The 5,337-nt window shown below is 55.4% G+C and overlaps 1 long non-coding RNA gene across 2 annotated transcripts; it reads right to left on the bottom strand.

Annotated features, from left to right (window-relative positions):
* Positions 1–18: 18 nt before the first annotated feature.
* On the bottom strand, positions 19–4,983 carry LOC131478395 (uncharacterized). Of its 2 annotated transcripts, none has more exons than XR_009244454.1 (3): positions 4,691–4,983; positions 3,627–3,753; positions 19–81 (listed from the first exon to the last, which is right to left on the bottom strand). It is a non-coding gene; the product is annotated as an uncharacterized LOC131478395 (long non-coding RNA). The 2 variants fall into 2 exon arrangements; XR_009244455.1 differs by having other exon boundaries at positions 45–161.
* Positions 4,984–5,337: the final 354 nt, after the last annotated feature.

The raw sequence follows: 5,337 nt of genomic DNA, 5'->3' as shown, positions 1-5,337 counted from the left end.
GGATGGCCGGGACACGCCGTTCAACAAGCCGGCTCCTGGACCTCACGCCAAACATCCCACGGAAAGTGCTGCTCGCCAAACCTGCGGATAGCAACGAGAGCCCCAAATCAGACAGCATGAAGCAGTGTGGACCCTGGGCAACGGCAGGCCACTAGATAAACCTGGGCAGAAAACAAAAAAAGATCACTTTTCACTGTCCAGGGTGGGGAGGAATTAAGAAGAAAAACCCAGGCAAATTGTAAGAGTCTGTGCAGCCACTATCCCGTCAAAACAAAAACAACAAAACATTAGCCTTTTACAGGCCACTGTTAAAGAAATTCAAAAAAGCACAGAGGCTTACCCTTCTCCCAACCATGCCGAGATATTACTGGCTCAGAGCCTGACAAACCACCAACTGTATGGCTGAAAAAAGAATTATAGGAGGGGAAAAAGAGGTAATAGAAAGAAATTAAAAGGCTCTTTCCACACAACCTATTTCCTAAGAAAATATCACGTTGGAGATTTCACACTCAATCCCAACTGTACTGAAACAGAGCCACACTCAAGAGCCCAGGAAGAAGGCATAAAAAGGAGACCACAGTGAGACTGTTTGGCAAGTTCCTTCCTGAGGGGCACTCCACAAACACCAAGAGGCATCGGAGCTTCCTACCAGCCCACTGCCATCTCCAGATGACCTGCAAGGGCCAGGTGAAGACAGCAGACACAGCCAAGAACACCCCGGCCCCTCCTGGGATGTCGCTGGTTGGGACACACCTGCCCCAGACACCCTCAGAGCTGGCCCACTTGGAAATGCAGAGGTCCTGAGGGCCCGCCACTGGACCCTTAACTAATAAGGTGCATGGGCGGGGGACTGTAAAAGAGGCCATGAGGGACCTGCACTGTGTCATAGTAGGTCAAGCCTCTGCCTGCAGTGTCAGCATCCCAAAGGGTGCTAGTTCTGGGTGCTCCACTTCCCATCCAGTTCTCTGACAATACACCTGAGAAAAGAAACAGAGGGTTCCTCCAGTCCTTGAGCCCCTGTACCTCATAGGAGAAGTTCCTGGATCCTGGCTTCATTCAGCTAGACTCAGCTCAGCCACTGTGGCCACTTGGCGAATGAACCAATGGATGTAAGATCTCTCTCTCTCTCTCTCTCTTTATGTCTCTCCTTCTCTCTCTTACTCTGCTTTTCCAGTAAAATAAATAAATCTCTTTTTAATAAGGCTGTGGACTTGGCATGCAAAGCCATTTCAAAGAGGTTTCAGAGGCAGCCCTGCCAAGGCTTTCCACGTTTCCATCGGATTGAGGTTCTTCGCAATCTACCCAGCCTTTCTAATTTTACAATTAGAGAGCGATGGCACACCTATTTCCATTCTGTGGGAGAACAAGGACTTTAGGTCCCATACAGCATGGCAGGCAGAAATCTCACCCCAGTTTTCAGGGGCACCCATACTCTACAAAGCTGAGCAGTAACTGGGTGCTTACCATGCCCCCTTCATGAAACCTGCTAGCCCCAGCTTAAGTTCAATGACTCCTAAACTTTACTCGCTGAACCCTACCATGGTCACAATGCCTAGGAGCTCTTCTGGTCATTCGGGAGGCCAGCCAGAGCTTCTGCAGTCCTGTCGTCCCCAGTGAGTTCCCCAGCAGCTTTCCCATGGACCTCTGATTTCTTGGCCCACACGGTCCCAAGAGAGAAGCAGACTCCACAGTCAGGGCCTGCAGACAGAACCTGTGGGCACATCCTCACTCACTGTGGAGGAAGCACCTGCCTTGCAGCAAGCTCCATCCTCACCAATGGCAGCCTACCATCTGCAACAGCCAAGTTCCAGAACTATAGCAACCAGCATCCCACTGGGAAAAGAAAGCACCAACACTGGGCTCCTCCAGGGTCCTGGCTAACTTTGCACTGCTTGGTCCCCTCCCCCAGGGATCTTGGCACCAGAAGCGCAATGATTTCTGGACTCTTTCACTCAACCAGCATCTCCAAGCAGGGAAGCCAACTAGACTTGTGCCATAGAGATGAGATTCGATTCTTCCTCCAGGGCACCTCTCACCTAGGGCTGGAGAGCAAGTGGTACAGAGGCTACAATGGCAGAGGCCAGTGTGGTGGCACTGCACGTTAAGCCTCCATTTGCAGTGCTAGCATTCCTAAATGGTGCCTGTCCCCATCCAAGTCGCTCTATTTCCCATCAAGCTCCCTGCTTATGGCCTGAAAAAAGCACGAGAGGATGGCCCAAGTCCTTGGGCTCCTGCATCCACATGGGGGACCAGGAAGAGGCTCTTGGCTCCTGGCTTTAGATTGGCTCAGCTCCCACTGTGAATGTCCATTTAGGGGATGAAACACCAGATGGAAAATCTGTCTTTCCTTCTCTCTGTAACTCTTTAAAAAATAAACAAAACATTGTAAATCCACACACAGCAATCTCTGGCCATCTAGGGACTGTCCTATCATTGGTCAATCCCCTGTGATGGAAGGCAAACATGCCCAGCAGCCCAGAGATCTGGGGCTGCTACTTCTCTTGCTGTTGAATGGGCCAAGTCCTATCACAAGGGTGGTATTTGCCCATTCTCCCTACACACACACACACACATACACACACACACACCTGAGTCCTCCTGAAGCAGAGTCTAAGGTCCCAGGCACTGCCTTGGGCTCCCTTCAGGCTGTCACTTCAGCTGCCCACAAGCCCATCATCCACGCCCTCTCCGAGAGCCAGCTGGAGCACAGCTCACAGGCTGGGCAGTCCGGCAGTCAAGTCCACCTCCTGGTGGTCCCCACAACATAGAAGCCTTGTCTGTGAGTTGACTACAGCACACTGGGAGGACAGCATCAGGGGTGACATTTCTGGGAGCAGACCTGCAGCAAGGGAATGTCACCCTGAAGGTGCCTGAGATGGGGAGGTCTCGGGGGTGCCAGGAGGGGAAGGGGCAGCCTGGCGGACTGCAGAGGTTGCTGAGGAGGGCAAGTTGGAAACATGTCCCAGCCTCAGGACAGAGTGGGGAACCACCTATCACCAACGGGCATCTGTGATGGGGGACATGCACCTGCTTCTTACTCATCAGGCACCAGACCCCGCATGGGTCCTTACACACATACACAGGGAGCCACACGGGCGCAGCCCTTCATGGGTGGGAAGGGTGCAAGGGCTTTAACTCTTTCCATTTCAGTGGGATTTGCTTTGCCAAGCAGGAGGCCAGCCCAAGGCAAGGCACTGGCAGAGGTTAAGCTGCTGGGCTCACCCTGGTCTGAAAGGGCTTCTCCCAACCCTGTACCAGGCTTCAAAGCCCCTGCAGAAACCCCAGCAGGGGCCCCCAGCCCTGCTTCTCACACGCCGCTTTGCTTCTGAGGTCTCAGTTTTCTCCTCTGGGGAATGGGGCCAGCTCAGTCTGCGATCTAGTGTAACATTACAAAGGCAGAGGGAGCCAGGGTAGAGGAAACAGAAAGGAGAAACCAACCCAGCAGGGTTTTTCCCACTTTCACTGCCTGACTGGATGGTCATTGCCAAGACCGATCCCATCCACCCCTGACTGGTTTTTCCTTGTATGAGACGCTGAACTTCCCGCCACTTGAAATCGCCTAAAACAAAACCCTCATTCAGGTCACCTGGTTCTCTAAGGAGAAAGAGCAAGTCAGAAGCCCACACCTTCTTACTAATTCCCAAAATCGACTTCTGCAGGGTCACGGGGTCAGCCGTGTCTTCCCGGAACCTTGACCTGCCTTTTCCCAAACTCTCCACTCACTGCTCTGCGTTAGGACTTCATGACTCAGACCTAAACAAACAAACCCAAAAAAAAAAAAAAAAAAAAAAAAGCTCACCATCCAGCCTACATGGTGTGGACAACCTAACTTACTGGTTGAATTCTGGCTGTTTCCAAACAGCCAGCTCTGCTTTCAGACCTTGAATCATCTTATTCATCCACCTGCACAGGGCTCACCAGGAGGATAAAGCGCAGAGCCTGAGACGCCAACAAGCAGGTGAATTCTGTAAACATCTGCCAGTCTTCAGAAATCTGAAATCCCTGGACACATGAACAACCCACAAAATTCCACCACTATGGCCACCCTGGTCTTAGGAAGTTGGTGCAAACGCAGAAACGGCAACAAAAAGCAGACCCAAGCCACTGCTATCCAACAAGCAATTAAAGGGGGGAGCTGGGCCCAAACGGGGTGCAGGCTGCTTCTGGGATACCCTTGGGAAGGCGGTGAACCTCCCAAGAAAACCGACACAGGGGGTCCCATGTAGCTGGGGAGAGGCTCGCTAACCCTCTCTGGCCAAGGGTCCCACAGGGCGCTCCGTGTGGAGACCCCACTGGAGGGCGCCCGGGACCAGGTGCGCGCAGGAGATCCCTGAGGCCCTGCCCCCGCGCGGATACTGGAAACCCCCAGGGAGTTCAGAAACTCCAGACCATGGGACACATGGACTCCCGAGTGCCCTCAGAAGTCCCCTCCAACTCGGGCACCCGGGGCTGACGCTAACTCTGCTGGCGGCTCTGTCAGACACCGGACACCAGACACCCAACACCGCTGCTCTCCTGGCCGCAGTGGCCAGGTCGGCCCCAGCACCTGGGCCCACGGAGCGCGGAGAGGCCAAGGGGGCGCATGGCGGCCCGGGACCAGGCCCTGTGCACCGTCTCACCCTCGGGTCCTGTCCCCCCCTCTTCCGGCCGCTTTCCCACTCGGGATTCCTCGTTCCTCCCCGGCACCTACCTGTGCACAGTTCTGGTCGTGCCGGCAGAACAACCCAAATGCATCCGCCAGGTCGAGCTGGAGCGTCAGGGGCTTGTCGGGGAGGCCCGGGACGGAGCGGCGCGGGCTGTCGGGACACACACACTCTGGAGTCCGGGCCAGCGCGCAGTTCCCGCCCCGCCGCCGCGCCCACAGGCCGGTGACTGACGGTCGCCGCCCCACCCGCGCCCGCAGACGCTGGGGACGGCCGGACAGAGCGCCTGGAACTTGGCCGCAGGACTTCTCGGGGCGCGGGGCTTGCAGGGGGGGGAGGGCGGCCCTTGACGGGGCGCACCCGCCTAGTCCCTCGCGCCCTGCCCCTGGCTCTCCTCCTCTCCTGTATTCTTTCTGTTCGCTTCCCAGTGTAAATCCAGCTCCGGAAACTTGTCTGGAGAGGTGCAGCCTCTGCGGAGTCTAGAAGGAGAAAGGCCAGAAGGTCAACAGCGATAGGAGCTCAGGACGAAAAAATACCCAGGCGGAAGGACGGGAGCTGGGTGAATCGCCGGTGGTGCAGGTGCCAGGAAATTACGGGGGTTAGGGGGTACTGCTTGGAGGGCCAGAGCGGTATGCAGGCAGAGCTGTTGCCTCCATGGGGGCCCTGTGGTAGGTGTGGGCACAGATGTGGCAGT

This window comes from Ochotona princeps, chromosome 32 (assembly GCF_030435755.1).
Source record: "Ochotona princeps isolate mOchPri1 chromosome 32, mOchPri1.hap1, whole genome shotgun sequence".
Lineage (NCBI taxonomy): Eukaryota > Metazoa > Chordata > Mammalia > Lagomorpha > Ochotonidae > Ochotona > Ochotona princeps.
This window is presented reverse-complemented; position numbering and strand designations above follow the sequence as displayed.